An 11,451-nucleotide genomic window follows, 5' to 3' on the forward strand; every position below is an offset into this window, starting at 1 on the left:
GCCCCTTCTCATTCCTAATTTCTTCCCCTTTCTAGAGGTAACCCCTTGGGTGAATATCAGATAAATCAGATAAAATTTTTTAATGTATTATTCAGGTCATCCTCAGCCTTACATTAGCTGAACAATAAACAAAACATATGCAATTATGTACATAATGTTTACTGTTCTGTCTTTTCAGAGGATTGTAAACTTTTATCAGTAGAAAGTAGTTGTTTGTCCAATTTAATATTGTGTGTCCTTGAATCCAGTTTTGTCTGAAACTGATGTCCTTTTGTTAGCATTCTCATTTTGTTTTAGTAGTGTTAAATGGCTCTTGTTTTAGAAAAACAACACAGTTACTATTTTTTTTTTAAATATGAGGAATCACAAAGATGCAAGTTCAAACTTACTTGCAATCCTACTACAAATAACCATCATTAATGTTGGTCATACATAATTCCAAACAGATCTCTTTAACATATAAATAGGTAGGTAAGTGGAAACAGTTGTTGGGTAGAAGAAATAGTTTTTCTACAAATAAGGCCATACAATGCATACTTTAAAAAAAGAAAACTATTTAATTTTCCCCTCAAGTTTCATAGGGATAAAAACCTAACCAAATTGAAACTAATAGATATACTGAAACTCAAATATTTCTTCACACAGGAACCACTGCTTTCTAAATGAGTTCTTTAAGATGAAGAAATAATAAGTAGGAAAATATAATGAGAAGCTACAGTCTTTATATACATATTTCGCTTCATGCTATAATTTTAAACAGTAAATATTAACTTCCTGTTGTGAACAGCGATAGAAAGCAGGTAAGTAACTTCATATAATTTCTCTCACTTTCTTTCTATTCCCAATTTTTATATTACAAAAGTCCTACTGCTACTTTTTGTTGATATGGCTTCATCACTTACTGTTGTAGAACAATGTTTCCATGATTACTGATCCATAATTCTTTAATTATTTGAACTTCACCATTCTTTGGTGCTGTGAGCTCCATTTTGATTCCTCTCTTGGTTGGATGGATTTCATCTTTAGAATTTTTTCCCAGGATACTCTATAGGTCTTTTCTGACTGATTTATTTTGCTTGGCATTATACACTCTAGCTCCATTCATGTCATTGCAAATGGCAAGATCTCATTCTTTTTAATGGCTGAGTAATATTCCATTGTATATATATTCCACATCTTTTTATTTAAGTTTTTATTTTAATTCGTTAGTTAACACACAGTGTTATATTAGTTTCAAGTGTACAATACAGTGATTCAACACTTCTATACATTACCTGGTGCTCATCACAAGTGCCCTCCTTAATCCCCATCACCTATTGCACCCCTCTCCCCCCACCCCTGTCATAACCATCAGTTTGAAAGACAAATACAATATGATTTCATTCATATGTGGAATTAAGAAACAAAACAGATAAGCAAAGGGAAAAAATAAGAGAGACACACACAAATTAGAAACACTCTTAATTATTATACCCTCATTCATACTTACTTAGAGGTTTGGTTGGCTATAAATTTTAGGTTAAAAATAGTTTGCCTTAGAAATTTGGAGGCCTCATTAATTTGTTTTCTGGCATTATGTTAGTGAGGAGGAAAGTTATCTCTGCCTGTCCAAGTCTCATTTCTTTCAGAGTAATTGGTTTATTTCTTCCTAGGAGCCTGTAGCATCTTCTCTTTTTTTGTTGGTATCTTGAAATATCACAGTATTTTGTTTAGATACAGAGTTTTTTTTTTAATTCCCGATTTAGGCACTTGGTTGGTCTTTTTAAAAAAATTATTATTTAAAACATTTTTTAATTCCAGAATATTTAACAGTGTTACATTAGTTTCAGGTGTGCAATGTAGTGATCCAACAATTCTATACATTACTCTGTGCTCATCTTGGTAAGTGTGCTCTTAATACCCTTCACCTATTTCACCCCTCCCCTCACCTACCTCCCCTCTGATAACCATCAGTTTCTTCTCTGTAGTTAAGAGTCTGTTTCTGGTTTGTCTTTTTTTTCTTTGTTCATTTGTTTTGTTTCTTAAATTCCACATGAGTGAAATCATATGGTATTTGTCTTTCTCTGACTGACTTATTTCACTTAGCATTATACCTTTGCATCCATTCATGCTGTAAATGGCAAGATGTCATTCTTTTTGACGGCTGAGTAATATTCCATTGTATATATACACCACATCTTCTTTATCCATTCATCTACTGATGGACATTTGGGTTGCTTCCATAATTTGGCTGTTGCAAATACGCTGTAATAAACATGGGGTGTATATATCTTTTCGAAGGAGAGTTTTCATATTCTTTGGGTAAATACCTAGTAGTGGAATTTCTGGATCACATGGTAATTCTATTTTTAATTTTTTGAGGAACCTCTGTACTGTTTTCCACTGTGGCTGCACCAGTTTATATTTCCACCAACAGTGCCCATGGGGTCCTTTTTCTCCGCATCCTCACCAATGCTTGTTTCTTTTGTTTTCAATTTTAACCATTCTGACAGGTATGAAGTGTTATCTCATTGTGGTTTTGATTTGCATTTCCCTGATAATGAGTGATGTTGAGCATCTTTTCATGTATCTGCTGACCATCTGTATGTCTTCTTTGGAAAAATGTCTGTTCATGTCTTTTGCCCATTTTTTTTTAAAGATTTTATTTATTTATTTGACAGAGAGAGACAGCCAGCGAGAGAGGGAACACAAGCAGGGGGAGTGGGAGAGGAAGAAGCAGGCTCCTAGCGGAGAAGCCTGATGTGGGGCTCGATCCCAGAACGCTGGGATCACGCCCTGAGCCGAAGGCAGACACTTAACGACTGCGCCACCCAGGCGCCCCTTTTGCCCATTTTTAAATTGGATTTGTGGTTTTTCTGGCATTGAGTTGTGTAAGTTCCTTATATATTTTGAATACTAACCCATTATCAGATATGTCATTTGCAAATGTCTTCTCCCATTCAGTAGGTTTTCTTTTAGTTTTTTTTTTTTTTTCCTGTGTGGAAGTTTTTGTATTGATGTAGTCTCAACTGTTTATTTTTGCTTTTGTTTTCCTTGCCTCAGGAGACATATCTAGAAAAATGTTGCTATGGCCAATCTCAGAGAAATTACTGTCTGTGCTCTCTTCTAGGATTTATATGGTTTCAGGTCTCATATTTAAGTCCTTAATCTATTTTGAGTTAATTTTTGTATATGGTGTAAGAAAGTGGTCCAGTTTCATTCTTTTGCATGTTGCTGTCCAGTTTTCCCAGCACCATTTTTTGAAGACCCTGTCTTTTTCCCATTGGATATGCTTTCCTGCTTTGTCAAAAATTCATTGACCATATAATCTTTGGCTTATTTCTGGGCTTTCTATTCTGTTCCACGAGCTCTTTGTAGTATATTTTGAAATCTGGGGATACTTTCAGTTTTCTTCTTCTTTTTCAAGATTGTTTTGGCTGTTTGGGGTCTTTTGTGGTTCCATACAAATTTTTGAATTATTTGTTCTAGTTCTGTGAGAAACGCTCTCCGTATTTTGAAGGGATTGCATTACATGTGTAGTAGCATAGACATTTTAACAATATTTGTTCTTTCAATCCATGAACATGTAATAACTTTCCATTTGTGTCATCTTCAATTTCTCTCATTAATGTCTTACAGTTTTTGGGGGGTCAACGTTTTCCCCTCCCTGGTTTATTCCTAGGTATTTTATTCTTTTTGGTGCTATTGTAAATGGGATTGTTTTCTTAGTTTCTCTTTCTGTTACTTCATTATTAGCGTATAGAAATGGAACAGATTTCTATACTGATTTTGTATCCTGTGACCTTACTGAATTTATTTATCAGTTCTATTAGTTTTTGGTGGCGTCTGTAGGGTTTTCTATATAGTATCATGTCATCTGCAAATAGTGAAAATTTTACCTCTTCCTTACCAATTTGTATGCCTTTTATTTCTTTTTCTTGTCTGATTTCTGTGGCTAGAACTTCCAGGACTATGTTGAATAAAAGTGGTAAGACTGAGTGTTCTTGTCTTTTTCCTGATCTTAGAGGAAAAGCTCTGTGTTTCACCATTGAATATGATGTTAGCTGTGGGTTTTTCATATATGGCCTTTATTATATTGAGGTATGTTCCCTCTAAGCCTACTTTGTTGAGAGTATTTATCATGTATGGATGTTGTATTTTGTCAGATGCTTTTTCTGCATTTACTGAAACGATCTCTTCTTTATGTGGGGTATCACACTGATTGATTTGCAGATATTGAACTACCCTTGCAACCCAGGAATAAATCCCACTTGATCATGGTGAATGACCTCTTTAATGTATTGTTGGATTTGGTCTGATTATATTTTGTTGAGAATTTTTGCATCTATGTTCGTCGGAAATATTGGCCTGTAGTCCTCTTTTTTTTGTAGTGTCTTCATGTGGTTTTGGTATCAGGGTAATGATGTCCTCAGAGAATGAATTTGGAGGCTTTCCTTCCTCTTCTGTTTTTGGAATAGTTTGAGAAGAACAGATATTAACTCTCTAAATGTTTGGTAGGATTCACCTGTGAAAACATCTGGTCCTGGACTTTTGTTTGTTGGGAGTTTTTTCATTACTGATTCAATTTCATTGCTAGTAATCAGTCTGTTCAAATTTTCTATTTTTTCCTGATTCAGTTTTGAGAAGTTATATGTTTCTAGGAATTTATCCATTTCTTCTAGTTTATCCAATTTGTTGGTATATAGTTTTTCATAATATCCTCTTATAATCTGTCATATTTCTGTGGTGTTGGTGATTATTTCTCTTTCATTTCTGATTTTATTTATTTGAGTTCTCTCTCGCTCTGTCTCTTTTTTTTTTTTTTTAAATTTTATTTATTTATGTGACAGAGAGACAGCCAGCGAGAGAGGGAACACAGCAGGGGGAGTGGGAGAGGAAGAAGCAGTCTCCCAGCGGAGAAGCCCGATGTGGGACTCGATCCCGTAACACCGGGATCACGCCCTGAGCCGAAGGCAGACGCTTAACGACTGCGCTACCCAGGCGCCCCTCTCGCTCTGTCTCTTGATGAGTTTGGCTAAAAGTGTATCAATTTTGTTGATCTTTTCAAAGATCCAGCTCCTGGCTTCAATGATCTGTTCTATTGTGTGTGTGTGTGTGTGTTTTTAATTTTAGTTTCTACTTTGTTTATTTCTGCTCTAGTCTTTTTTATTTTCTTCCTTCTGCTGGTTTTGGGTTTTGTTAGTTTTTCTTTTTCTAGCTCCTTTAGGTATAAGGTTAGTTGTTTATTTGAGATTTTTTTTTTGCTTCTTGAGCTAAGAGTGTATTGGTATTAACTTCCTTCTTAAGATAGCTTTTGCTGCATCCCCAAATATTTTTAGACTGTCATGTTTTCATTTTCACTTGTCTCCATGTATTTTTTTTATTTCCTCTTTGATTTCTTAGTTGACCCATTCATTGTTTAGTAGCATGTAATTTAACTTCCATGTATTTGTGTTCTTTCCAGATTTTTTTCCTGTGGTTGATTTCTACTTTCATAGCTTTGTGGTCAGAAAAGATGAATGGTATGACTTTGATCTTTTTGAATTTGTCGAGACTTGTTTTGTGGCCTAATATGTGATCTATTTGGGAGAATGTTTTGTGTGCACTTGAAAAGAATGTGTATTCTGTTGTTTTAGGATAGAGTGTTCTGAATATATCTGCTAGATCCATTGGGTCCAATATGTCATTCAAACCATTGTTTCCTTGTTGATTTTCTGTTTGGATAATCTATCCATTGATGTGAGTGGGGTGTTAAAGTCCCCTACTATTATTGTTTTACTATCAATTACTTCCTTTATGTTTGTTATTAACTGTTTTACATATTTGGGTGCTCCCACATTGGGTGTATACATATTTATAATTGTTGTATCTTCTTGTTGGATTGTTCCTTATATGATTATATGGTGTCCTTCTTTGTCTCTTGTTATAGCTGTTGTTTTAAAGTTTATTTTGTCTGATACAAGTATTGCTACCCTGGCTTTCCTTTTGCTTCCATTTGTATGATAGATGTTTCTCCATCCCCTCACTTTCAATCTGTAGGTGTCTTTAGGTTTGAAACGAGTCTCTCATAAGGAGCGTATACATGGGTCTTACTTTTTTTTTATCCATTCCATCATCCTATGTCTTTTGATTAGAGTGTTTAGTACATTTATACTTAAATTACTGATAGATATGTACTTCCTGCCATTTTGTTACTTGTTTTATTTTTTTTTGTATTTTTTTTAATAGATCTCTGTTTCTTTTTTCTCTTGCTCTTGTCTCATGGTTTGCTGGCTTCCTTTAGCAATATACTTGGATTCCTCCCTATTTTATGCATATCTACTATCAGTTTTTGATATGCGGTTGCTATTAGGTTTATATATAACATGTTATGTGTGTAGCAGTCTATATTAAGTTGATGGTTACTTAAGTTTGAACCCATTCTTTGCTCCTCTACCCACCCTTTTTTAGGTATCTGGTGGCATATTTTACAGCCTTTTATTTTGTGAGTCCCTTGACTGATTTTTATAGATGTACCTAATACTATTTCTTTTGTGCTTCCTAATTTTCTCACTCCTGCTATGGTCTTTCCTTTCCTCTCAAAACATCCCCTTTGACATTTCTTGTAGGGTTGGTTTAGTGGTCATGAATTCCTTTAACTTTTGTTTGTCTAGGAAACTCTTTATCTTTACTTCTATTCTGAATAGTAGCCTTGCTGGGTAGAGCATTCTGGGCTGAGATTTTTTTTGTTTTAGTTCTTTGAATATATCATGGCACTCCCTTCTGTCTTGCAATGTTTCTGTTGTAAAATCCACCGAAAGCCTCATGAGGTTTTCCTGCTATGTAGCTGTTTTCTTTTCTCTTGCTGCTTTTAAAATTCTCTCTTTATCACCACTTTTTACCATTTTAATTGCTGTGTCTCTATGTGTGGACCTCCTTGGGTTGATTTTGTTGGGGGCTCTCCGTGACTTCTGGATATGGATTTCTGTTTCTTCCCCAAATTCAGGATGTTTTCAGCTATTATTTCTTCAAATAAATTTTCTGCCCCCTCCCCCTTTCTCTCTCTCTTCTCCTTCTGGAATCCCTATAATGTAAATGTTACTTCACTTGGTGGTGTTGCTGAGTTCCCTAAGTCTATTTTCATTTATTAGTATTATTTTTTCTCTCTTCTGTTCAGCTTGACCACTTTCCATTACTCTGTTTTCCAGGCTGCTGATCCATTCTTCTGCTTCCTCTAAGCTACAATTCATTCCATCTAGTGTATTTCCATTTCATTTATTGAGTTCTTCAAATCTGATTAGTTCTTTTTTATGTTTTCTATCTCTTTCTTAAGGATCTCACTGAGGTCTTCCACTCTTTTCTCAAGTCCCGTGAGTATCTTTATGGCCATTACTCTAATTCTTTATCAGACATATGACTTATCTCTGTTATTTAGCTTTCTTGCTGTGATTTTGTCCTGCTTTTCCATTTGGGACATATTCTTCTGTCTTCTCATTTTGCTAACTCTTTGTGTCTCATTCTATATGTTAGGAAAGTCAGCTACTTCTCTTGCTCTTGAAAGAAGTGGCCTTATGAAGAAGAGGTTGTGTAGTGCCCTGGTGTTTCAGGGGTGTCTCTTATGTTTGTTACTTTCACCCTACTATTGTGGCTGAGTTGCATTTGCCTTCAGTCCAGTCGTCTGCAGTGGCTCTGTTTGCCTGTGGGCAGAGTTTAGTCCTTGTGTTGTTAGGTTGGTCAGTTTGGGCTTGTCTTGGGCTTGAGCTGAGTCAGACCAGGCATTTGCTAGAGGTGTGGTAGCCCTGAACTGCAGGGCACTTTCCCCGTGCTGTCCCTTGAGAAGCCTTTGTTTGTGGGCAGGGCCTGTAGTCAGACCAGATGTCTGCCCCCAGCCCACTGCTGGGGCTGCAAACTGATGTTTGTGGTTATCTTCCCCTCTCCCTGGAGTAGGAGTCAATTTGAGGTTGTGTTGATCCTTGTTGGGCTGCTTGCACACTGTCAGGCTTATGGCACTGCTTTGGGTGGGCTCTTGCCAAGGGCCTTGTAGAGAGGGCAGGGTGGAGGAAGGGTGCAGTGTTGGCAACATTTGGGTAGGTCTGCTGTGGGAGAGCACCTGGACCCAAGGCTTGGCTAGAGGGGGCATGTTGGCAGAACATGGGGGTGGGGCATGCTATTAGCAAGTTAGGTAGTGTTGGCACTGCACCGGTTCCCGCACGTGTCCCTGGGTGTAGGCTGGGGATGGCTGAGGGAAATGGCACCTGCCAGCTCTTTTGTTCTTGGAGAAATCTCCCAGTGATCGATCCCTGCCTCTCTAGCACGCACTCTGAGATTAGTGAATAAATGTCCCTCCCATATACTCCAGGCATTTTTCAAAATGTTGCTTCTATGCTGTATCTCCATGGGGTTGTTTGTTCTGTTGTCTCTTTTAAGGGCTGGGACTCAGTCTTCCCTCACTTTCCCAGCTCCCCTAGAGCCAAACAGGCTGATTTTTAAAATTCCAGGTATTAAGCCCTACTGATACCAAGAACTTGCGAAATTATGCCCCTCTGGTTTTCAGAGCCAGATGTTACAGGGATTTGTCCTCCCTGCACAGGTTCTGCGTGCATGGGGTGCCCAGTGTGAGGGTCTGTTTCTTTCCTCTCTCAGGGCCCCTGGCATCCCTCCAACCCAGGGACAGTCTCATGGGTCCGTTTCACTCTGGACCACATATCCTCCCTTCCTACTCTCTTCCGTGTGGCCTCTTCTCTACATTTGGCTGTAGAGAGTCTGTTCTGCCAGTCTTCGGATTATTTTCTGGGTTATTTACACTGATGTAGGTATTATCTAGCTGTATTTATGGGACAAGGTGAGCTTAGGGTCCTCCTACTCTGCTGTCTCTCTTGTAAGTCCTTTATTGGTCTTTTAAACTATTTCTTTAAAAATATATAAAGAACTATTTTCCATCTATTCATTTTCTCAGTGTTCTTTTTCTGGAACCTCTGTTAATAATCATTAATTTTCTAATTCTCTATCCTTTCTCTCTTATTTCTCTAAACCCCTGCTGGGTGTTCTGTGCATCACGTAGGCAGATGTGTCTGTATGTGGGTTTGAATCTGTGCTTGTGTATGCATGCACACGTATGCACGTGTGCATGTATGAACGTGTTCCATGCATTTGGGTGTGTGTGCACGTATTTTTGTGCATGCACACGTCTGTGTAGACTACTGGGGCTCCGTTGTTTGCAACTGGTTCTTTCATCCTGCCCTCCCTCACGCTCATAGCTCTGAGCTCTGCAACTTCCCTGGGTTCTGGTGGGCAGACAGGCTCTGTCCTTGACCCTGTCCCTGTCTCCGCTCACCCAGAGGCTGCAGCTTCTTCCGGCCTGCAGAGCTTTGTCCATGGTGTAAAAGACAGTGTTCAGAAACAGACAGATGTCTCTATGGAATCTAGTATAGAATAGAGAGCCACACGACAGGTGACATTTCCAATGAGTGTGAAAGAAATGGTTAGTTCAATAAAGAGTGTGTGCATTCTGCTTGCCATTTAGAAAACAACAAAGGTAGACCCCCTGCCTCCTTCCAGAAAGCGAAATAAATTTCAGGTGGGATGAAAAACTGAATATGAGAAAGGAAAACACAAAAATATGAAAATAAATGGATCATTTTTTTTAAAGTTTAATCTGGAGGTGAAGAGTGCTTTTTAAAAATGTCATGGAATTCAGAAAGCTGAAGGGCAAAAATGATAAGGAAGTTGACTATCCGAACATTGTTTCTTGGGGTTGCTTGGCCTTGCTTCCCATGATCCCCTCCTTCCTTGGATACTAGGGGTCCTGTGGCTGTCCTGTGTGGGCTAGCCCCTTCCATCCACACTCCTTTTACTGTGTGTCCATGCAGTCTGGGCTGCTGACCGCATCTGGGAGAAGTGTGACTCTGGAGCTGGGGTCCACAGGGTCTGAAAGTGGTGGCAGTTCCCTGAGGAGACCGTCTAGCACCTGCACCTCAGATCACCAGGGGTGTGCCCTTCCCAAGGCTCTGGAGTTCCCATTTGTCTGTGGTTCTGGGAGGGCCCCTGTCCTTTTATGAATTCCATTTCTGTGTGAGTTAGCCCGAGTCAGTGTTTATGGCTTGCACTCAGAGGACACTAGCGAATGGAGATCTGGATTGGGGGAAAACATTCCCTGCCTAACTCTGCTCCCCTCCTCCCATAAAACATGCTAAACTAGTTGAAAAAAAAATACAATGGGAAAACATTTACAGTAAGAATAAATGCTCCGTTATAAATAAACAAAGAACATTAATGGCCAATTCACAAAAGGAAAATACTACCAATAAATACATGAAAAGATGTTTATTCTTTATAATAAGCAAAGCTATGCAAACTTAAAAAAAATAAGTACTTAACATCTATTAGGTTTTCCTGGTGGCAGAGTAAACCACAGGCTGTATTTTCCAAGGCACAGTTGACACCTTTCAAGGAAATCTTTTCTAAAGTGCAAATCTCTATTTCCTTACCTTTCTGGGTGTTTGGTTCTGTTTTCCGGTGCCTTGTCCATTGGCCGGCTGTGTGCCTTCCTCTGTCTCTAAGCTGTGACACACTATACCCAGGAGATCTGCAAGACCCCGGCTGGCCTCGAGCGGGGAACGCTGTGGAGCCCGGTTAAGCTGAGGCTCTCTGCACCTCTGCTCTGGGCACTCAGCCAGCCGGGGCCCACCCCCGGACCCCTCCACTGGGCTCCCTCCATCTCAGCCTCCCTCTGCTCCACACGGCCCAGTCCACATTCTAGAACCGCATCCTCCACCTAGTGCTGCGGACACAGCTCTTTCTTCGGAGCTTTACTAGGGTCCCCCGTCCGCCTCTGTAACACTTGCCCGCACGGCAGGGTGTCCTGGGTAAGGAAGGCGTTAAGAGCTGCCTGGGGCTGGAGGTGGTGGTGGTCCCAGGAAGGGTCCCAGAAAAGGAAAAGAGAGCCCCAGGGCCATGCAGGCGGTAGGGGCAGCCCAGGGGAGGACAAGTGGAAGTGATGCCCGGTGCAGGAGAGGGCTTGCGTCTGTCCATGCGCATGTGTCTGTGTGCAAGGCTGAGGGTGAGGCCATGTCCAGAGCTTGCCGTTGTGGGAATGAAAGCCCAACCGCGGTGGAGGAGCTCCAGGCTGGGGGCGGCCTCTAGGGCGTGGGGGTGGGGTGGGGTGGGGTGGGGTGGGGAGGGCGGCTGGGAGGAAGGGTAAGGACCTGCTCCCTTTGCCCTAATTCCTGCCATGTTTCTCCCCCCTCTTCTCCATATACCCTGTCTGTGCTCATTTCCTCTCCTGGCTCAGGGCGCGCGTGGGACTGACTCCAGGCCTGGTCACCTGCTTGTACACCGTGGGCTGTTCCTGGCAAAGCTGCCTGGGGAGACGACACCCCCTATGCATGCGGGGCGTTGGCGCCCAGGCCCTTTCAATGATTAGGTGCCGGATTCCACATTCTGCTAGAAAACGTGCACCTCACTCTCCATAACCGGGGGGGGGGGGGGGGGGGG

Source organism: Ursus maritimus, unplaced genomic scaffold (assembly GCF_017311325.1).
Source record: "Ursus maritimus isolate PB19 unplaced genomic scaffold, ASM1731132v1 scaffold_10, whole genome shotgun sequence".
Classification (NCBI taxonomy): domain Eukaryota; kingdom Metazoa; phylum Chordata; class Mammalia; order Carnivora; family Ursidae; genus Ursus; species Ursus maritimus.